General features: G+C 50.9%; 1 protein-coding gene across 3 annotated transcripts in view; it reads left to right on the top strand.

Moving 5' to 3' along the window:
- Positions 1–5,598: 5,598 nt before the first annotated feature.
- Positions 5,599–23,133, top strand: part of LOC136386910 (phosphatidylinositol N-acetylglucosaminyltransferase subunit A-like) — a 59,143-nt gene continuing 41,608 nt past the window's right edge. The window contains exon 1 of one of the 3 annotated variants that reach the window (XM_066358030.1): positions 5,599–5,678. The gene's annotated coding sequence lies outside the window, so the exon portion shown is untranslated. Of the gene's footprint in view, positions 5,683–12,359; positions 12,412–23,133 lie in introns of those variants that run through there. The other 2 variants (XM_066358031.1, XM_066358032.1) reach the window with 2 other exon arrangements.

Below are 23,133 nucleotides of genomic sequence, written 5' to 3'. Positions count from 1 at the left end.
TTTAGAGCTCGGAACTGATGTTTTTGTGCGAGTGGTTTCTGTAGCATCTAAAACGACTGCTCTTGATTTTGAGGTGTGCTTTCAAGTCTGTTCCTCTGTGCAGGATTGGTGAAGGAAGGCCACATTTGTCTTTCTTTGGCTGAGTTTATGATAGGGTATTGATTTGGGTGTCTTGGTGTCAGGTGTTGTTCAGGCAACTGAAAGGGTGTTAGCATCATGGTAAGTGCTGGAGATACAAAGCCAAGCTGCAATGCCATGCTCTAAACAGGTTTGTAATGCAGCAGAAGAGGCAGAGAACAGCGACTGAAGTACAGGATGGTATGAAGTGCAGGACGGGATGTACGTTTAGGTGGCAATGCAGGGTGCTGGTACTTTAGACAAGAGGTGCACTTAGCTCAGCCATGGAGGGGACTGCTGAAGGCAGTGATTCCTGAGTGCCTGTGAAGAGTCTTAAAGGAGGCCCAGAATGTCGGCAAGGGTTTTTCAAAGATGGTGTGTTCACAGATATGCATCTAAGAATGAGCATGTAAAACTGAGGGAAGAGCAGAAAAATAACATGTTTGTGTATCACATGCCTTGCTTTGATGCTTCTACCCCAGTTATATCCCAGGGTCTTGATTTTCTTTTCAGCCATCTTTTGGCTTTTTCTGTCCATTTTCAATTTTACCTGAGACTATAGAAAAGAAATACCATGACCAGGAATTTAAATAGGAGATGGGCCTCCGGAAAAATGGACAGGCAGATGGTTTTTTAGTGCCAGGTCGTGGAGGCTTGGAATGTTGTCTGCTGTTGCCCCAGCATCTAGTGCATTGCCTGCTGCTTAGGAAAGGCTCAATAAATGTTTCTCTTCTGAAAGGCACCTCCTTGCCCCGTCCCCATCTCCTCATGTCAGTGCCTTTTTCCTTGTTCAGTGGCTTCTCTTTGTCAGGTGCCTACCTAGAGGATCTCTCTGCTCACCTTATCGACACGCTTGTCCCATATCTAGTCACTGGGCGTAACTGTTATAATTGGGTCCACATTACTGTATGACTGTGCTATGCATACAGAGCTGCTAATGGTTCCATGTGCGGCTCCTGAAACTTCTGATGTTGACAGTATGGCAGGTGAAGACAGTCTGGCAGGTGCCACAGTTGGCACCTCTAAGAGTGACATTTCTTTGAGTTTTTTTCATGAATGATTACGAGTTCATTGAAGTGCTGAGCTGTACTTCCTAATAAACTCTTGTGTGTGCATGCATATGCGTTTATATATATCTGCATTGTACATTACTTGCCATTAAGCAAAAATGACATTCTGGGAAGATGTTTGCTTATTTGTCATGTGGCTTTACACACCACAGATGATCGCTAATGTCCCTCAGATTGGGAAGCTGCTTTTAAGGGTGTTGCCACTTTGAGGTCAAGTATTTGTCTTATAGAAAGGTCCTCTGGGGATGCAGTGTCTTCACCAGATAGTTTACTGTACAATAGTAGCTGGCTAGTTAGATGGAGGGGGTTTTAATTATTTACTTATTTATTTTGGTTTATTTGTTTTTTTAACACGGGTAGTAGACTTTTACTTACTTACTCTACATTTTGTAATTTGCCATAGTATGGGTCCCACTTTCCCAGAAAATGCACACCCGCAAGCTCTTTTACAGCCAGGATAAAGGCTTATGAACTAGGGTGGACCAGTCATTTTCACAGAGTAAGACTTGTACATAGAGGTGAGTATTGTGCAATAGACATCATGTACGTTTGAATTGGTATTACTGGCAGGAGTGTTCGGTTTGTAAGGCGTGGCAATGGCAGAGCTTATGGGATTCAGTCGAGTGATGTTAGTGCTGAGTGGTGGCAATACTTTTTTTTTTTTTTGCATCTGACTTCTTATTCTCTGACCATCTGGGATTTGTGGGTAGATGTCATATTAGTTTTGGAATATTTTCGGCCATTATCTCTTCAAATATTTTTGTTCCATTCTCTCTCTTATTTCTGTAATTCCAGATACCAGTATAATAGAACCTTTGATCTTGTCCCATGGCTCTGAATGTTCTGTTCTGTTTGGTTTTCACTCTGTGTTTTGGTCGAGGTAATTTCTGTTGACCTATCTTCTTTTGGCTGAGTTGAGTCCACTGAAGATCCTATTGAACACACTCTTTTCTCTTAACCATGTTTTTCATATGTAGTATTTCTATTTTATTTTTTCTTATAGTTTCCATCTCTCTGCTGAATTACCCTTCTGATTTTACATACTGTTCTCTTTTTGGGTTAGAGCCCTAGACATGTTACTCACAGTATTTAAAATTTCATGCTAGGTATTTCCAACATCTGATTCTCTGTCTAGTTCTGGTACAGTCTTTTTTTTTTTGAATATTCTTTCTTTGCCTTTTCTTATACTTTGTGGTTATTTTTTGTTGCAACCCTGATCTGTTTTGTAGAACATTAGAGAAAAATGTACATAATTTTTATGTCTGTGAATATGGGCATATCTTTCTCCTAGGCAGGGATCTGGATTAATCTAGTTAAGAGTTAGGCAAAATTGCCAAAAAAAAAAAAGAAAAGAAAGAAAATACTGACTTTTGTTTGCTCCAGATCCCGCTCTGGACTTGTTATAAATGCTCACCTGCATGTTAATGTGTCTGCTGCGTTCTGGGCTCTGAACAGTGCTGAGGTAGTTCTCTGCGATTCAGGTGGAACGAGAGCCTCGTGGCTCCGTCGGGGGGCACAGGACAGCAGGTCGGTTCTGTTCCGTTTTCTGTCGCCGTCATTGTTCATAGTGTATCTGGATAGCAGTTTGTTTTATTTGTGATGTTTGTTGAATGAATAAGTGAGTGAATGAACAAACAAATGCACGGGTAGCGCCCCCACATGCCTTTCTAGTTTCTGTGCCCTGGAGCAGCCACCAGACAGAGGAGGCGGGTCTTCCTGCACCCGTGGAAGAAGCAGGTGATGGTGGGCGAGGCAGAAGCAGGTGATGGTGGGGGAGGCAGAAGCAGGTGATGGTGGGGGAGGGCTCTCAGAGGGCAGTCTCCCTTCAGAGAAGCTGCCTTCAGGAACTTGCCCGTTGTGTTGTCTGCCCCTTCGGTTTTTATTCTTTCAGTACTCTGCTTCTGTGTTATGCTCTTAATGTGATCGAGGTATGGGAAGTTTCTGTCCTGTGGAGTCCCCTCAACCGTCCCCCTCAGGAGAAAGGAGGGACCTTGGTTGCCCTGTTTGTACACCAGATGTTAATACAACCCAGCCTTGGGGACAAAAAGATGTTCCTATTTGTGTCACACCGTTCTGAAAAGCCCGTGAGGTCTTGCAGGGGAGGAGGCGGTAAGGAATGAGGCCGTGGAACCTCAGATTGAAAATAGTCCTGGTGGGGAATTAGACATTGCACCAATTTCTTTCTTCTGAACTGTCTTTAATATCATCTAGGGTTGGTGCTAAAGCCACTACTTTTTTGTTGTTGTTAGAATCTTTAGATGTCTGCTGTCTCAAACGGCAGCCACTGTCTGCATGTGACTGTTTAAACTCGAGTCAGTTAAAATGAAACACAGATGTAAAAGTCAGTTCCTCCATTGCACTAGCCACGTTTCAAGTGCTCTATGGCCTTGTGTGGGGGTGAGGGAGTTCTACTGAGTGGGACACCTGAATCCATCTTAACACAATAAAGTTAATAAAAATTAATTTAAAAACCCCAACAAATCAATAAGGGAAAGTCAAACAATCCCAAATAAAAATGAGCCAAGGCAATGATCAGGTAATAGTGAACAATGTTAAATACATTAAAAATATATATATATATATATATATATCATACTAATGATCCAGTAAATGCAAACGATCATTAATAAAAATTAAGAAAAAGAGGAGCCCTTTGCCTCACCTCACCTGTATTTTACTTTTTAAAACTATGTAATGTATTACTTGAAACAATAAAAATGGTTTGGGAGATGGAAACATATGGGATATATGCCTCCTGTGAAATTATAGAAATTTTAGTGTGGTCAACCTTGGTCATTCTGGTATTTGGGGCAGTTTTTTAGAACCCGGAGCCAATGAAGTGGTTCAGAATTTCTGCCACTCAAATGCCCCGTCACCTCTAGTACCCATCTCAGCCCCTGGCCCAGTTATTGCAGGCCTCCCTGAACACCGAAGAGGACTCAGGAGGGAACTGCAGCTTCTTTGTCATGCTCAGTGGTTCTGAAAACATGCTTCAGACTTTCCCCTTCATTCTCGTGATGGTACAGGTCAAATTTCTCGGGAGTGGGAATGTCAACCACCAGACCAACCGGGGGGAAAATAGCAGACCCTTTGGTGTATATTCCCGGGCTCAGTGGCTGCAGGACACGTTTCTGCTATCTCCCTCCCTACGTGGGCTCTCCTCTTCCGAGTTCTCGGTTTGCTTCTCTGCACGTGTGTTGCCTTGAATTTTCAAGGGATGTCAACAGGAAAACGGTTCCTCAGATTTTGTGATGTGGAAGAAACCTCATAAATAACTTAATACCCTCATTTCACAGCTGAGTAGTCTCTGATCCAGAGAGAGCGTCTTATCATTAACGAGGAGCAAACTGAGGACCATGAGTCTGCTCTTTCTCATTTTTTTTTTTTTTTGATGCCGTGTACGTGCACAGTGAGGCGGTGGCCTGGAGGCAGAATGGGGCAGCGACGGGGACTGGGAGCCCGGCCAGGTTGCCAGCACCTTCCCAGCCACGTGTGCTGAGTGTGGTCTGCGGCACGTGAGCCCTGTGAGCTCGGAGATGATGAAAGGAAAGGAGGCGGGAAGGATTGTGCATGTTATCTTTCCGGGAGATGCTCTTCGTGGAGGCTGCACCTGACTGGACCACTCTGGGAGGGGGGCGCTTGGCAGGTTTGGTGCTCAGGTCCACCCTGAGCCAGCGGTCTCTGGGCCATCAGCACCACCACCGCTGTTCATGCTGTGAGCCAAATAGTGAAGTCCTTCAGCAACAACCCGTTCTGGGAGTTCCCTGCATCCTGACTGTCCCTTCCCGTGAGATGAGCTCCCATCCCACTGCCTGCACACAGCAGATGGGGGATTACAAGCTGGCCCAGCTAGGAGCGTGCCATCCACAGGGCCGACTTGCCCAGGCAAGACTTCATGCACCAACAGGAGCACCACCTCCTGCAAGAAGCCTCCCTGGATTTCTCCCACACCATGAACATACAAACAAGAGGCGGAGTGACCCTGTCAGTTGTGTCCTTCTTGTCTCTCATCTCTCAGCAGTTATTTGCTCATCACTCCCTGAATTTTCGGAGGTGTCTGTCACTAGAAGCCGAATTGTGCTGAATTCTAGAAATACCGCTTTCACTTGGTGTGCGTGAGGGTGATGTAGAAACGTGTCTGTTGTTCGAGCAGGGTTTTCAGTTGCGGAAACGACGGGCTTGGTCCTGAGCTTGCGTGAACGTTGGCACAGGTGTGTGTGTGCACGGTATAAACAGTCATGAGCCTGAAATTCAGCCATGACCGTGTCTGCCACCTGCCACGGACATTGCTTCGGCTCCTAATGCCCTGACTCGGGTACGTGCCTTCTTATGGAACCATCAAGAACATATCTGTACTTCAGCATGTGCCCATGGACACTGTTGCCTCACTTTGGGTATTTTTTTCATTAACAGGTGACTGCAGACAGAAGACAGGCGTAAACACAGACCCGAGAAGGAAGGAAGAAGGGATTTGCCCCCGTCTGGCTCGGAGTAAGTGAAGTTGTCCGAGGGATTTGTTATTACAGAGGGAACGGCCTGTCACCCTCTTTATGTCTCTGGTGTGGGAAAGTTAAACAGGGCTGCACTGGCTGTGCCTACCGGAAACAGAGAGGTCTTTAGGTTTCTCGTGGCAGGTGATTTTGCCTACACCAGCACGTCTTAACAAAACTTTTTATTTAGATCCGGAAGTCGGGGGTTCCAGGGAGGAGAGCGGAGGTGGTGATTACGGCGTGTCTGCTTCCTAGACGTTGCTGCCTCCGGTTTCTCTCCCACAGCCGCTAGGAGCTCCTTGTTTTTTCCCAGGGGGGCTGATTGGGAAGACCCACCGGCGGGTGGAGGCGGGCTCCTGTGGTCGCATGCGCTGCTCGTAGGACGAGCTTGGGAAATGACAGGCGGCGGTGTCACTGCTTGGGGGACCAGCCAGGATGCTTGATGGCAATCTTGGCTGGCACCGTGCTGCTGAGACGGCGTGGCTGCGGCAGGGACCCCCGGGAGGCGTTTCTCTTCCGGCGGATCCGCACGTGGGCTCTTGTGTTGGAGAGACTCCATGCTCGCGGGGCCGGGCCCTCCTGGGTCTACAGCTGCCAGATCGTCACCTCTCTGTCACCCAGTTCCTCACTCAAATCAAGAGCACCCTTTGCAGACCGCGCTGTATGAAAACAATCTCCCGTGTCTGGCGTGACTGCCCCTTGGATCTGCCGTCGCTGGAGCCCCAGGGAGTGTGGAGTGTGTGAGGACGAGTGAGACTGTCTGTCTGGGGGCTCGGCTGGTCTCTGCACCGAAGGGCTCAGCGCCCGTGGTTCCGATAACGCGGGTTCCGTCAGTGCGAGGGCGGGGCGAGGCGAGGAACCAGGGCTGGCTTCAAACCCACCGGGTCCCCCTGTCAGTACCGGCCTTCATCACCTGCGCCCTCAGGGGCTTCCGGGAAGGTGGGTGCATCCACTCAGCTGCACCGGGCAGGGAGCACTGTGGTGAGAAATGACACAAGTTTGGCCCCCATACACTGACTCTGATACTCAATACAACTAGCAATTTGGGAGGAAATATGGGTATAGATTTGGGTTTCCATTCCTCAGTTACGTTTTTCTTTGCATTAGGAAATGTATTTTTGACAACACGATTATATGTGTAATTTTATAGGCATCTGTTAATTCCGTTTAACTGATTTAATTGACATTAATTAAACTTACGTTAAGGTAAATAAATTGTTTTTATGTGCTGTAACTTTATTAAATCATTAACTTAAAATGACTTATTTTGAAACATTAGATGATAAATCAAAGTTTCTTCATTTAATTGACTTAATGCATTTGTATTAAACTTAAATTCCTATCTAAAGAGAAAACAATTTGTGTAATGTGCATTTCATGGTGGGTACTAAATTGGAGTTTGATGATTACTTAGAATAATTATGGAATTCTCCAAATTTCCCACCTTTATAAGACACCCATGTGACTAATTAGCAGATTTTTTAATGGAACCCACAGTGTGAAAGTAGTCCCTGAAGAAGAGACTTTAACTCAAAGATCGTGCCTTCCGTTGACACCTATTTAACTCAGATTTACAAAGGATTCTCTTTCTATTGTGATGAACTTCACGTGACACACTATTTACCACCATAACCATTTTTAAGTATACATTTTGGGGGCACCAAGTATGTTCATGTTGTTGTAGAACCATCACCACCACCTGTCTCCAGAACTCTTCTCGTCTTCTCAAACTGAAACCCTGTCCCTGTTAAACACCCCTCACTCCCTCCCCCCCAGCCCCGGGCCACCACCATGCAACTTTCTGTGTCTGAATGTGACTGCTCTGGGTACTGATCTAAGTGTAATTATTCCATTCTTGTCCTTTTAACCTAGTTTATCTCTGGTTCGTTCGTGTCGTAGCACGTGTCAGAATTTCCTTCCTTTTCAGGGCTAATATTCCACTGTGGGCGTGGACCACCCTTTTCTGTTGATCCATCCATCCATTGACAGACAGGTGTGCCTTTTCCCTAGAAGCATTTTAGAGTTGGACGCAGTCAGCTTCTGACAACAGTTGGGTCGTAGGAAATGATTCTGGTTGGTGTGTGGTGAGGTCAAGGCGTGCCCACACTCAAACCCCGGGACTTTCTTCATGTCCTTCCTCGGTACTGTGAACACAGCCCTCCACTGCTTAAGGAAGTCCTCTGAGGAGAGCTGACATGTCCCCCCACCTCTACTTCTTTGTTGCCTTGAACTCCCAAGGAGAGCGCAGTGGAAGAAATATTTAACGTCTCCAGAATGGCTCCGCACGCCAGCCCACTTCCCGCCATGATCTCTCGCAGTGAGGTGTCTTCCTCCCACCATTCCCTTCTCTCCTTATGGCCGCAACTCCCTCCAACATCTCACGTGACAGTGCCCCATCTGTCCCTCACTTTACTGTCCTCTTTCCCCCTCCTGGGACTTGAGTTCCTGGCAAAGTACAGGTGGTCTACGGGTCACGAACAAGACATGTTCTGTGGGTTTGCTCTGAAGTTGAATGCGTGTGTAAGTTGGACCTGGTCCATTTACCTATGAAAAGTAACTTAGATGTCTGTCTTCACCTAGTGTTTATTTTTACCTCTCTGTGCCTGTAAATACTTAAACATTTTCCAGTATACCCTTACACAATCTTGGATGATGCAGACGATGACGGACTTGTTGGAGAGGCTGGGACAGGTGTGTTAGAGAGTCAGGTCTGGTTCTGCTGCTGGAGTCAGAGTCTTGAAGTGTAGACATCAGGGAGATGCGTACAGAGCTTTTCTCCTCATCATCCAATGGCCTGTAGCATCTCCAGTCTTCAATGACCGTAAGGTAAACTTTGGTGAACCTCTCTGTGTCGGGATCTTGCTCCTCTAATGTTGCCATTCCTCCTTCAAGGAGACGAAAAGCGTCATCTAACTCTTGTGTAGAAAACTATTTCTCAGTTCTAGAATTTCTAGGCTTCTGTTTTCTTCCATAAATGCTGTTCTCGCTGCTCTAGTTCCATAAGGTCTTCATGGGTTAGTTCTTTGCCGTGGGGTTCAATGAACTATGATAGCATGATAGCATGTTCACGGGTGTCCAGGTGCAGTTGATTACCAATCTAACCCTTAGGGCTCTGCGTTCGTAAGCGCAAGTTGTACGTGAGTCAGTTGTTTGTCACTTGGGGACTTACTGTCTAGAGTTGGCTCTGCCCGTATGAACTTTTGAGACACTTTGCCATCAGCACGGTGACATCTTATCTTTTTTTTTTTTTTTTTTTTGTATTTTTTTGAAGCTGGAAACGGGGAGAGACAGACAGACTCCCGCATGCGCCCGACTGGGATCCACCCGGCACGCCCACCAGGGGGCAACGCTCTGTCCACCAGGGGGCGATGCTCTGCCCCTCCCGGGCGTCGCTCTGTTGCAACCAGAGCCACTCTAGCGCCTGGGGCAGAGGCCAAGGAGCCATCCCCAGCGCCCGGGCCATCTTTGCTCCAGTGGAGACTCCGCTGCGGGAGGGGAAGAGAGAGACAGAGAGGAAGGAGAGGGGGAGGGGTGGAGAAGCAGATGGGCGCTTCTCCTGTGTGCCCTGGCCGGGAATCGAACCCGGGACTCTTGCACGCCAGGCCGACGCTCTACCACTGAGCCAACCGGCCAGGGCGTGACATCTTATCTTTAAGGAAAAGACTCAACTATTCTGCAGTGGAAGTTGGGAACGGAGGCACCATCGCCAGAGACCAGCGCTGGGTTTGGACTCCGCCCGGGCCCCTCAGGGCAGCGCTGAATCCTGAACCCACCGCGGCTCCTTCCCGGGGCTGTCTTCCCAAGTCTGACAGGTGTGTGTGTCACATGACCGACGCAGGAGACGTGACAGGGATGTCTGACACGGTGGTGCAGAGCGGGGTGATGGGATGGACACTGACTGACCTGGGCTGTTCCGTGGAGAAGGAGTCTACCTCTGAGTGATGGCTCGTGGGCACGCAGGTGGGTTGTCCGGACCGGAGGGCTGCCTCAGCCCGGATGTGGTGAGCTTTTCTGTGGGGGGTGCCCCAGGTAGGGGAGACTGGAAGGAAGCTCCTTGAGACAGCTACAAAGTCTTTATTGTCCTTGGCTATTTACTTTCTCGAGGTGCTCTGGTCTTTATTAATTAGCATGTGTCTTTATTAATTAGAAAGGGAGCGAGAGAGATTGATTTGTTTTGCAGGGCTCTCTCTGGTGACGATTTTAAGTCCTTCGAAACAAGCATCTACCCGGTTATTTGCATCTTGTGACGGGCAGGTCCTCACGGTCAGACTTGGCGGCCGGTGCCCTGGGCTGCGCTGGCTGCTGGCATCGCTGGTGAACGTTACTCAGGGTTCATGTCATCCGCCCTTTTACGCGGATGGAATCGCACGTCGGGCGCTGCTGCTGCCGACCTCCCCCTTGGCGGCCCTGTCTTTGAGGGTGGGGCGGGGCGGGGCGGGGCGTTCTCTGACCTTTGATAGGCTTCCCAGCGACTTCCAAGGCGTTTTTCCTCGGGACGCCACAGGGTTCGGTTGGCCAAAGATCCGTTCCTCGGAAACGCCGTATGTCACTGCAGATCTCCTGCCTTCGACTCAGCGCTTTTCACGGTGGTTGCTCGGGGTAGGGTGTTGCCGCTCTGCAGCCATTGGCCCTTGTCAGCAGGCGTAGGTGGGCCGTTAACCTTGTCGTATGAAATTCAGAGGAACAGGGAGCCACTGGGTGTTTGGCTCTTGAGTCCTGGAAGCTCTGCCGCCGTGACGAGTTGTGGAACTCTGAAGAAAGGAACTCGGGCATGGCCAGATTGGCCACAGAAATGCGTCTCCCTGTCACGGGTGACAATTCTTGCCACATGGCTTCCCCGGGAAGGGCTGGATGCTGAGCGACTGCAGGACTGGGCTCCCTGGGAGAGGAAAGTGAGGGGTCCGGTGCCCACGCCACCCAGTCGTCCATGCCTGGGCGAGGGTACCCAGGTGCCGGGAGGCTGTGGGGTCTCAGTGGCAAAAGCAAGGTCTCGGGTTTTAGAGATTGAGGAGAGTGAGTGCCCCGGGTCCTGTGGCAGCCGGGGGGGGGGGGGACAGAAGAACCCAGCAGAGAGGGAGAGTCCTGGGACTTGCAGAAGGTGGGGAGGTGTGTCCCGCCCGCCATGTGGCGGTGTTGAAAGTGGCAGGAAAGCCGATGCGTTTGGGAATCCTTCTGCGGACTGTGGCTGGTCTGAGTGCAGCACAAAGTGTGTGTGCCTGCTGCTTCGACCCAAAAGGTTCGTTTGGACGCTGTGCCTCCCCAGGATGTGGCTGGAACTGACTACGTGTTGGAGAAAGTTACGAAATTCTTCTTCTTTGGCCAGAGGGAGGGGCAGACCAGACACAGACAGGAAGGGAGAGTGATGAGAAGCATCAACTCATAGTTGCGGCACCTTAGTTGTTCATTGATTGCTTTCTCATATGTGCCTTGACTGGGGGGGTTCCAGCTGAGCCAGTGACCCCTTGCTCAAGCCAGTGACCTTTGGGCTTAAACCAATGACCATGGGATCATGTTGATGATCCCACGCTCAACCTGGTGACCCTGCACTCACGCTGGATGAGCCCGTGCTCAAGCCGGCGACCTCAGAGTTTCGAACCTGGAAGCCTCAGCTCCTGAGGTTGGCAGTCCTTGCACTGCACCACCACTCGTCAGGCGATGAAACTCTTAACAGTAACCGATGAGCCCTCCCCCACTTCCCAGTTGCTGCAGACTAAGGCGCTGCTGCAGTTAGAGGTGCCCCCCCAGGCCCCCAGGTCAGAGCACCACAGCTGGTCCTCCAGAGGTGGTCCTGACGCTGAGAAATGCAGGTCTTCAGTGTCCTAATTAGTAGCACACATTGCGATTGGGATTGCGATTGAGCGGCGGCCTTGCTGAGTGAGGCTGGAAAGGACCCCGAGAGGCGGGAGGCTGAGCTGCCGTCCACCGGGAGCATGAAGGGAAGGAAGTCGGCCGGGCAGCAGGCGGCGGGCGCCCTGAGCTCCGCACAGACCAGCCGCCCGTGGCCGGGGGCAGCGCGGCTTTGGCCGGCTCACCACTCCTGGCGTGACGGAATTGAAGCGGCTGCTTCTAACGCTTCTAACTCTCAGGGCCACTGATTCTTGACCGCCTCAGTCGGTCTGGGTGCTCAGACCACAGGCACAACCGCTGATGTCGATGATAACGGAAAAATGAACCGCCACGCCTCTATTCCATGAACCTCATTTTGATCCTGTCGGCAAAAACTGTAGATTTCAGGAGGACAGATTTCAGATGTTATTTAACGTGAAATTCCTTGACGCAAGGACTAGCAAGCATTAGATAAGGGGTTCGGGCAGTTTATTGGGGTGTTTCCCGACTAAATATTTGTGACTGTGTGAATTACCCTCCGTGCCAGCCAGGGGAAGGAAACCCACAGAGAAGGGGGTGTGTGTGTGTCAGATCAGTGCCTTCCCAGCAGAGTTGAAGCGTCTTGTTGTAACAGAATCCATCTCTGCAACAGCATGATGCAAGAGAGCTGCAACAGGTCTGAGATACGCAGCATCTTTGCGCTGGGGGACCCTCTCCCAGGCGTCACCCCGAGTGCCGGCCATAACTGGGCGTGGTGGGGGCTTCAGGTCACTCCCCGCAGTGGGGCCTGACGCTGTCATTCCGAAACAGTTTCTCTGTCCCCGTCCCTCGGGGCCATCCATCCTGGAGAGTGAGACGCAACTTGGCGATGTTGGCTTGCACAGTCCCTTCTCGCAGTCCCTGCGAAGGTAACGGGTAGGTTCTTCCATGTCGTCTCCACCAGGTTGCACGGGAAGCAGGCAAGAGTTCACCTTCTGCCCCGGGTCATTCCTGGGATTGGGCTCAGCGGGGACGGGCTTTCTAGGACTCTGGTTAGCACTGAGGGGGCATTTTACCACCACCGCCCCAGACAGCGCCTGGCACTGTCTAAAGGTATGCTTGGTTGTCCCAGTTGGGGGGCTGCTGTTGGCACTTGGTGGGGGGGGGAGGGCACGGATGCTGCATAACACCAGACAGCGCTCAGGAAGCCCCCACACCCCAGAGAAGGATTGGCCCCAGACGCAGCAGTGCCCAGGCTGAGAAAGCTAGCTCCAGGATACTTCTCTCTTGGTGAGCACTGCAGGAAAGAATTTTCATCTGCCAAAAGGGGGTCTCCTTGCAGAACACCAAGCCCCTAGCCAGTCAGACACATGGGGGTCCAGATTCTGAAAGGAAGCTGGAACTCGGAGGGTCACATCAAAGGAAGCCTGCTGCAGGCAGGATGGAGGGAGAGGCCCCTGGGAGCTGGGGGTGGGGCTGGGGGGCTGCTCAGCCCCCAGGGTCCTGGCTGTTTCTCCTTCCATTTTCCATTTTGATAACACCCAGGTTTCTGCTGAGAGATGGTGACCCAGTGCTACCCCTTTCAGGTTCCATTTCTTTCCAGGGTAATTTAGACAAAGCTGGCGAGGGACTGTGAGAATCGGGCCCGGGGCGCAGCTACGTAAATGTACTGAGAATGGACCACGTCTTGACAAGAGCGTGGCTAACCATGTCCCAGAGTGTGGTGGGGGATGGGGGCCATGGAAACAGGGACTGAGACCTCCGTGGCACTGATTCAGTGTTTCAGGGTTTCCGGCAGGACAGTCACGTCCTTAGTGATCACTTCAGAGCTGTAAATTAATGCTGAAAAAGTGTTTTCCTAGTGGTATAAGTGCGAGCGAGCTCCGGGGCACTGGGGTCCTGTCCTTGGTCACGAGAATTAGGTCTGTTAGCAGAAGGTTTCCCTGTGAGCCGTTTCCCTGTCACAGGAGGGCTCTTCACAGCACTGACACACGTGGCCAGGTCGATGATGTCATCCTCCGCCATCATTTTGTAATGCCGAACAGGTTACTGCCGGGCACGGCCCACTGTCTGCCTCTCTTTCCGGGGATGGCATGCTCTCTGTGCCAATGGACAGCTCCTTTTCCTGGTCCCAGCTGATCTCGGCGTGTATTTAAATGTGTGTTAACAATAAATCCTTGTTCGTCTGAAATGGATGTATGCGTTCTGGGATGATTTGCTCACGGCTGGCTTTGTGCCAGTTTTTGCAATTAAAAAAAGGTTTTTTTATTGATTGATTTTAAAGAGAGAGGAAGGGGGAGAGAAAGAGAGAGAAGCATCAGTCTGTTCCTGTATGTGCCCTGACTGGGGATCGAACCCATGACCTTTGAGTATCGGGATGATACTCTAACCCAGGGGTCTCAAACTCGCGGCCCGCCGAACAATTTTGTGCGGCCCGCAGACTAGTCCACGAAGTTCAAAATATTTTGGATAAAATTAAGTAAGCCTAGGGGTCTACTTGTATTTTTCATTTCTCTAGCATCCTAGCTAGATATTAGCTTAGTTAACAGCAGTTGTGATGCGAACTACAGTTTCTGGTCGTTTTGTGACACTGAGTAAACTGCATGTACGATTGTGCTTGTTGTACTGATTTTTTTTTGTTTTCAACTGCAGTGAGAAAAGTGTTGCGTAACAGTTGCCTTTGGAAGACCTAGTGCGGCCCGCCGAACGGCTGTGATCTTGCACTGCGGCCCACATGCTGAGTTGAGTTTGAGACCCCTGCTCTAACCAACGCAACTCTTAGACCATGGCCAGTTCTTGTGATTTTAATGGTAGCAGGAGAGAGAGGAGCAGCTGAGCATCAATCATCTCAAAGAGTGCCCCGAAGGGAGGGAACAAGGGAGGGACACAAAGCCCCACACCTCCTGCTGGGGACAGAGGACCCTGGGCTTTCTCCTGTGGGGTGATGACAGAATCTGGAGGCTGCACCTGCCTGCTGCTGGTCAGGGAGGTGACATCTCAGCCAGGGACAGTGATGAAGAGGAGGTTTCCAGAGTTCAGATGAAGGCGCCTTGGGCTAAGAGGGTGACCTCCTAGGACATGTCTGGGAAATGGGTTTTTGGTGCAGCTGGGACATGGGAAGATGCCCAGGGGTCAGGGGCTGGCCTGGAGCACAGGACAGGAACCAGCTAGCTTATTTATTAATGACTCAGATCAGCCCGACCTGTGGTGGCGCAGTGGATGAAGCGTCGACCTAGAACACTGAGGTCGCTGGGTTGAAACCCTGGACTTGCCTGGTCAAGGCACAAATGGGAATTGATGCTTCCTGCTCCTCCTCCCCTCTTCTCTCTCTCTCTCCCTCTCTCTCTCTCTCTCTCCCTCTCCCTCTCCCTTTCCCCCTCTCCTCCCTAAAATGAATGAATAAATAAATGACTCAAATCAAGTCACTTGGTCCCCTGAGGAACAGCTACGATGATATTTTGAATGGGAATAGAAACTAAATTTTCCGTGATTTTTCCAGCATTTTTATTGCTGGCTCCTGTTTCCGTCTTCTGGTTTCCACTTTTTACTGAGTAGTCTGTGACTTCTCGACGGCTCTGGTTCCCAGTGGCTCTCTGTCCCCAGACCACCTTCGTTTATTTCCATGTGTCCACTCCACAACTGCCCCCTGGGCACCTTCGCCCGGCTCACTAAGGGTGTTGTAAGTGACATCAGTCGTGTCCCGGGTCTTGTGGTCAGCTGTGGCTTTTTATACGTGGGACATCCGACCCTTGTTAGCTGTGATAATTAGGGAAATCTTGACCCTTGGGGGTCGTTATTTTATGGCCGTTCAAAGAGAAGACCCAGGAATTATGACAACTCTCAAGTCCGATCACATATTCATTTCTTTTTTAATTGTGATAAAGTAGACGTAATGACATTTTAACCGTTTGTAAGCACACACAGTTCAGTGGCATTAAGCACAGTCACGCTGTTACACAACCGTCTACACCTCAGACGTTGTCATCATCTGCACCCAAAAAACTTTGACCCCATTAAACCATAATTCCCACTTGAAAGAGGAACCCACCTCTGACTCTGTCTCACCCATGTCCCCTCCCCCAGTCCCTGGTAACCTCTGTTCTGCTTGTCATCTCAGTGAGTTTACTGTTGTAGGTCCCCTGTATATGTAGATTCATGCAGTATTTTTCCTTCTGTGTCTGGCTTATATCCCTAAGCATAATGTTTATCAGGGCTGTCCATGTTGTAGCATATATCCAAATTTCACTCCTTTTCAGGGCCAACAGTCCATTACGTGGTCATACAGATTTTTTGGAATAGTGGTAGGTACCGTACCCATGTCGGGATGGTGGGGGGAGCTATTGTGTCCACACTGGATCTGTTTGACGTGATGTGCCATGTGGGGCATGGCACTTTGTCCCTTTGGGGGCCATCCGATCGCTCCCGTCCAGCCAAATGACTGACCGAGTGAAGGCATTCATTCATTGACCCGTTATCAGCTAACGTTTACTGTTACCAGCTAACGTTTACTGAGCGTGTACTGGGAGTCAGGCACGGGGTGGGTGCTGGGTGTGCACCCCTCTGCAAACCCCCGTTTCCTGTCCTCTCTCTGACGAGAGAGCCGCCACAGCCGTGAGAAGAGATGGCTTGGAGAGCGATTCATCGCCAGCATTCGGAGCTCCTTTTTAAGTGGGATTTGTCTGCTTCCCTGATTATTGTGATGCAATCAACGGGAATCCTCCACTGGAGGCAGGAAATCAACGTGTGTGTCTCTGGTGCCAGGTGGGTGGGCATCTTCTTGGTTTCCGGGGGTCAGTAGCCACTACACACCCCATCCTGGTGTTGTTCATGTGTGACTGGGAAATGAAGACACGTCTCTCAGAGAAGTGGTGATGGATGAAGCTGTGATATATCTATTTTAATGTTCTGTGTTGTAGAGCAATCAAGTGCATTTTTAGTCTAAATGGTTGGTACGTAGGCAACAAGATGGTGGGTGAGTGTCAGTGGCTGAGCTCAGGAGCGCACACAACTCTTCCTGGGGTCTCCTGAGTCCTGCTCGCTGCCTGGAACCCGGACCCCACCTCTGAAGCCCAGCTCTGTCCGCGGGTCGGGGGGATAGACCTGCATGGTGCAGCCTGGGTTCCTGTGTCCATGTGTGCTGCAGCCCTCTCGAACACCGTGGAGTGTGTTCAGATATACTCTGCCTGTAAGATGTTCAGGATGCGTGGACGGAAGGGGTGCTGGGTAATCATGCTCCCTTGTTGGAGCCATCACCCAGATGGACATTCATTGAGCAGATGGACCCGCCTGTGACTGCAGGCATCACCTGCCTTGACTTGGCCCTGAGGTCTGGGGAGAGGAGGTGTGGAGCCATGTGGGGTCCATGGCACATGCGCGCCCTTGGTCTACACTAGGGCTTGATGGGTAGGTCCTGCAGCTGCCGGGCTAGCGGTCTCTCCTACTGCTTCCTGGCCCACCTCCTTTCTCTCACCAGTCCCGCCCACCAGCACCCATTCCCCACCTGTGCACTCCTCCCTCCGCCCCCACATCCAGTGTCCTCTCCTGTCCCTGCATACCCCACCCTGTGCCCATCTGTCTGCCCACCACTTGTCTCCCTCCATGCGCCCCGTAGTCCCCCTCTGCCTTTCAGCCCTCCTCGCTGTGACTGCTCCCCTCCAATGCCCACACCTCCCACGCAGCTCCTCTTCCCTGTCCCCCCCCCCCCGCCTGCCCCGTGCGGGAGACGGTGGCTTTGTGGAGCCCCTTCCCCACTGGGCAGTCTCTCTGCAATTTCCCACCCACGCCCCGTGGTGCAAAGCAGGCTCTGGCTGGCCCGACGTCGCCAGGGACATGGTTTTCGGAGGGGGAGGCAGATAAGCAGGAACAGACTTCCAGTCACAGAGCAAGTCCCAGTGATGCGATCGTGTTCACGTCGTCAGAACTTTGCAGGGTGGCTGGTGGTCATTGCATGGTGAGGGGTAGAAATGTGGGATTGCTGTTGTGCACCTGGAAGTAACCTCATGTTGTGTGTCCACTCTCTCTGTGAGGGAGACAGGCACTATTTCTGGGGGTCGAGCTGTGCTGAAGGTGCTGTCGTGTGCCCTGAAGCACCAGGGAGGAGCCGTTCCCTTGGTGAGCAGGGCGGCTCTGGCACGGACTTGTTCATGATTTCCATCAAAATACCTTAAAACAGTTTGTTATGTCGGTGTATGACATTGTAATCACCTTCCCACTCTAAGTTGTCTTTCTTTTCAAAGGAGCACAATCGGACCTGACCAGGCGGTGGCGCAGTGGATAGAGCGTCAACCTGGGATGCTGAGGTCCCGGGTTCTAAACCCCGAGGTCACCGGCTTGAGTGTGCGGTTGTCAGCTTGATTGTGGGATTTTTTTTTGTTTTTTTCTTTTTACAGAGACAGAGAGAGAGATAGGGACAGACAGACAGGAACGGAGAGATGAGAAGCATCAATCATTAGTTTTTCGTTGGCGTGTTGCAACACCTTAGTTGTTCATTGATTGCTTTCTCATATGTGCCTTGACTGTGGACCTTCAGCAGACCGAGTAACCCCTTGCTTGAGCCAGCGACCTTGGGCCTAAGCTGGTGTGCTTTTTGCTCAAACCAGATGAGCCTGCACTCAAGCTGACGACCTCGGGGTCTCGAACCTGGGTCTTCCGCATCCCAGTCCGACGCTTTATCCACTGCGCCACCGCCTGGTCAGGCATTTGTGGGATTATTGACATGATCCCAGGGTCGCTGGCTTGAGCAAGGGGTCACTGGCTCGGCTGGAGCCCCAGGTCAAGGCACATATGAGAAAGCAATCAGTGAACAACTAAAGTGATGCAACTATGAGTTGATGCTTCTCATCTCTCTCCCTTCCTGTCTCTGTCTCTCATTTAAAAAAGGAAAAAAAAAAAGAACACACTTTCTTGCCTCCTTAAGTCACAAATTTCCTAAACTAAATCAGATATACTTAGGATTTACATAGTAAATTGACAATATTAGGTAGGAACTTTCTTTTCCTCTAAAATGAAAACAAGAATCACTGTTTGTACCATTTGGCCATGGGACGGTTTAGCCAAGCGGAGCCGGGGTATTTGCTGGGGGTTTCCGGGAAAAACACCAGCCTACTTTCCAAAGCTGCTTGAGTCTGGGAGGTAAATGATTTACCCCACAGACCCAGCTCTTACTGGAAGAGAACGATTTGGTGGTGGCAAGAGAGAGCCGTGCAGGTTGCTGGGCGTCTTGCTTGTTGGCACGCCTGCTTTAGAGAAAGGTTGCAACCTGGTGAGTTCGAGTGAATGACCTCCACCTGGTGGCTGAGGCTGAGTTTTGGATGAATTGAGATTTGCAGCGGGGAAAACTCGCTCCTGGGTGGTTTGACAACAATCACAGCTGTCGACCCAGATAGGATCGGTTTTTCTACCCAGGGAAGTGAGTCACCACATATGTTTAGTGACCCTGGACGTCTGAAGGAGTCCCAGTCGTGAATTTTGTCCACCGCCCCTTTGTTTGGGCTGATGTTTGCACAGGGTCAGACTTCAGGGAAGAGTTCTCGGGACGGAGACCGCAGAGGTCGCAGGCCCTGCCGATCATGTCACGTCGGGGTGTGTGCTGTCAGTGGGATGTGTCGCTCACGAGCTACACCCCATCGCTCGCGTGCAGCCATGAGCTGTGGGTTTCACCGATGTCAAGGTGGTGGTTTTGCCTTTCCATGCGCTCCTCCCTCAAAGCGGGTGCTCGGGGTGGTGGGAACATGCTGTTTCTCCTCCCGGACATTGATTCTATTTTCCCTTAGAGGGCATCAGGGCAGGTGACCCGACCAACAGCTCTTCCTTGGAAGAGGGTCCGATCGTCCCAGTTGGGACCAGCTTGCCTCTTCTTCCCCACCCACGGTGCACCCTCTGCGATTCCCGGTGTTGGTTTTGGGAAAGGGCAGTGGGAATTTAAACATCTGTGACGCCATCTTAGGGTGGAATCGTAAGTGTAATGACAGTTTACATAAGCTTGGCACGGGCAGGTTTGGGACCCGTGGACACCTTGGGTTTTTACAAAGTACGCAGTTGACCAGATCGAGCAGAAAGCACCCTTGGCTCACCGGGAAGGGAGGAGGCACCAGCCCATTGAGCCCGGGGCCCAGTAGGCAGCTGTCAGCACACCCACAAAATAGGCTGTTAATTTAGCGAGAAGGTCAGGTGGAGGCCTTGTTAAGAGACCCCCCCCCCCCACATGTATTTTTAGAAGCAGCAAATAAATCCCAACCATAGATATTGAGTGTTGTGTTTATGGATGTGAGCATCATAAAAATCCCGACAGGTGATGCGGAGGAGGAGGCTGGTGAGCGCCTGCTACCTAGAGGTGGGAAGAACTTCCCAACACGTCGCCCCGTGCAAGGGGAACCGTCCTGGGCGTCCTTAGAGAAAAGCACAAATATGTAGGTAAACAGCTTTCTTCGTGGTCCTGTTGCCACTCAGCAGAGGACGAATGCCTGATTGATTCTTTGCTTGCTGGGGTTTTCGTGACTCTTTCCTGGTTTTAAAAATAATGTGCCGTGAGCAGTTTGAAAAAAATAACATGAAGCATGAATAGCAAATAAACAGCTCTATACCGACCCATAGAAATTCCCCATTGGTCTTTTGGTATATTTTGGTGTGTGTATGTATGAGACATATACGGTATGTTCATCTTTGTGACACGTGTGTTGCACTTAACCTCACAGAGTCTGCGTATTATCACCCGCCAGCGTGTATGGAGGTGTTTCTGAGCGCCCACCCCATGATTCATGTAACGTTATTGGAGAGTTAGACAGCTTTCTCTTTGTGCCTTAGGCTGGATTGTTGGGAATCAAGACCGACGGCCACAAAGGGTGTTCCTGAAAGAGGGGCAGTTGTATAGAATCCCTGGGGCTGGTGGGGTGGATTGGGGAAGAGAGGACAGCCCCTGCAAATAGCTCCTGAGACTGTGCCTGGTGGAGCTGAGACGCTGGGCGTCTTTTCTGCCCCGGGTCTTTGGTCACTAACGAGATAGACTACTTCATCTCCTCAGTCATTCACATTTCTTTTTCTGTGAATCAGACCTACCTCTGCTGGTTTCGCCAAAATGCCGGTTGTTTTGAGGATGGCTGTGCTGGAGTTTCCAGGGGCGTTGACCTCCTGAGGTTGGCCACGCTGGGGCTGCGTATCAAACCAGGACTAGCTCCAGACACAGGGAGGTGGGTTTGCAGAGTGACGGCTCAGACTGCTCTCACACCTGACCTGCTGTTCACTCTCTGCCCGCCGGTCCTCGCAGGCACTGTGGGCATTCAGAGTCGCGGTGGGCTTGTTAACGAGAGTTGGCGTGTGTGCATGTCAGGAGGCTGCGTGGGGTGGGCTCATGTCATCTTTTCTAGGATGCTTCTCAAAAGATGGTGTTTTTCTAGAATGTCAGGAAGGCACAGATTCCTGGGTTAGCCAATAAAAAATTGTTTTCCCCCAAAACTGTATAAATTAGTGTGTTTCTCCTTGTCAGTAGCCAGAGTTCAGTGTTTCCTAAGGATGTGTGTACATGTGTGAATGGATGTGTGTGTGTGAAACATGTTTTACTGTGCAATGAATATCTGTTGTGTGATAAGCATGGGGCTATCTCTGAAGTGGGGGGGGGCTGTTATGTAACCTCCCCCTGACAGGAGGGAGCTGTTTGTGGTCTGTCTTGCTTTGAGGTCGTCACTCAGACGTCTCTGTCTTAACCACCACCTCTCCCTCCCTCACTGTTTCCTAACATGGCTCAGAACCAATTCCACGTCCCTTCTTAACAGTGTTCCGGTATCGCTTTTAATTTTTTTATTATTCTCTAAAGGATGCTTTCCAAACTTGGAAATGAAAGGAGTAGGGGAAATGATGCAGAAGTTATTGTCAGTTGCTAAAAACAAATTTTTTTCGATTATTTTGCAACGTAACAGATGTGGCTTCCTCACGGTGCGGTGCGTGTATATTTTTGCTCAGAAGCCTGTGGACGCGGTTGGTCACAGTCTAGGCAGCACTGAACTGAATCATTCCCGGCCAGATATCGGGAGATGAGCTAATCCGCAGAGGGATGGCCGTATTTCTTCCATACCAGGCATCGTCTGGGGACCCAGGGTTCGTTTTGCCCCCGCACACTGGGCGTTCTCTTGGGTCTGTCCCGTGCCGGGTGTGCAGAAAATGGGGCAGAGGAGCCGCAGCGCCCGCTGCCAAGTTCATTTCTGAGTTGCGGCTTAGGTGCAGTGGCGTCAGTTTCAACTCCATTCCATGAGGTGCTGGGGTACTCCCACGGCTCCAAATTCTTTCTCCTTTTCGTTTGTATCTATTAGGGCGACCGGTGCCAGTTTCCACGCTGGACAAACAGAATCTGGATTCTCTCCGCCTTAATCATAAGAGAAGTTAAAAAGCGCTCTTGCCATGTTACATAAGATGAGTGGCTGCCTCTAAATGACAACCCATCTTATGGGTGTCTTGTCACTTAGTTCAAGATAGAACTTAAATTGGCCATAAACCCCCTCTTGGTCAAACAAGGACACAGGCAGGCACTGCGTTTATCACCGTTGGTGAGATGCACGTAGGTGTTGAGGCTCTGGTGCTTATCATGGGCAAGGCTCAGTTAAATCTTAGTGACAGCCGAAATGGGCAGGTGGGATGTCATCGCTACAAGGAGATGTTTCCTCACAACAGTGGCAAGCGTCACCCGGAGCAGTCCTGGCTGAGATACCTGTTCAGGGTCACCCAGTCCCCATGAGTGGTGTGCTGGGGTTTGAGCTGTACTGTTGAGCATCGCATGAAGCCCGTCGGTGGTGTTATCACCTTTGAGGTTCCGCGGCAACCGGCAAGGAAGGGTGGCCCAGCTATGGTAATGCCACCCGGTTTTCCAGATGGGGCAGTGTCACCCAGAGCTCCGCAGCGAGCACCATGAGTCCACGGGCCACCCTGCTGCCTCAGAACATGGAAATCGCACAGAGGGGATCGGTGGGGTGTTCGCTCCCCACGTGGGCGATCTGATGATCTATGACCTTGGCATTCGGAGACCCACACACTTGCTCCTGGGCCTCGCCCATGTGTCTAACGGAACTTCTGATAGTTCACTACAACAGAAAAATAACCTCCGCCCAGGCCAGATAGCTAGCTCAGTTGGTTGGAGCATGGTCCCAAAGCAGAGGTTGCCGGTTCGATTCCCAGTCAGGGTACATACAGGAACAGCTCGATGTTCCTCTTTCTCTCTCTCTGAGTGCATGCAGCACATGAGCCCTGAGCGAGGGGTGGTGTCGCTTCCTGAAAGAGTGACGTGTTGGTGTGGGAAGATGAGTGAAGGGCTCCAGTGTTGGCATTCGTGATTGAAGTGCCGGCTGCATCTCCAGATGGACACGTCCTGCAGGCTGGTCCAGGGAGGAGTGTGCAGCTGGGAGGAGTGGGCTGAGCTCACTGGGCAGGTGTATGGCATGGTGGTCCTGCCCACAGACACACTGCCGTCCCCGGGACGTGCCCTGCAGCCACCAAGATGCCTCTCAGGCACCTTAAGGTGCCCCAAAGTTTCCAAAGTCATTTGATAACAGCTTGTATTTTCATTTTTTCTTTTTCTGAAGCTGGAAACGGGGAGAGACAGTCAGACAGACTCCCGGATGCACCTGACCAGGATCCACCCGGCACGCCCACCAGGGGCGACGCTCTGC

This window comes from Saccopteryx leptura, unplaced genomic scaffold (assembly GCF_036850995.1).
Source record: "Saccopteryx leptura isolate mSacLep1 unplaced genomic scaffold, mSacLep1_pri_phased_curated manual_scaffold_21, whole genome shotgun sequence".
Lineage (NCBI taxonomy): Eukaryota > Metazoa > Chordata > Mammalia > Chiroptera > Emballonuridae > Saccopteryx > Saccopteryx leptura.
Note: the sequence above shows the minus strand (reverse complement) of the source record. Positions and strands in the feature narration are given on the sequence as shown.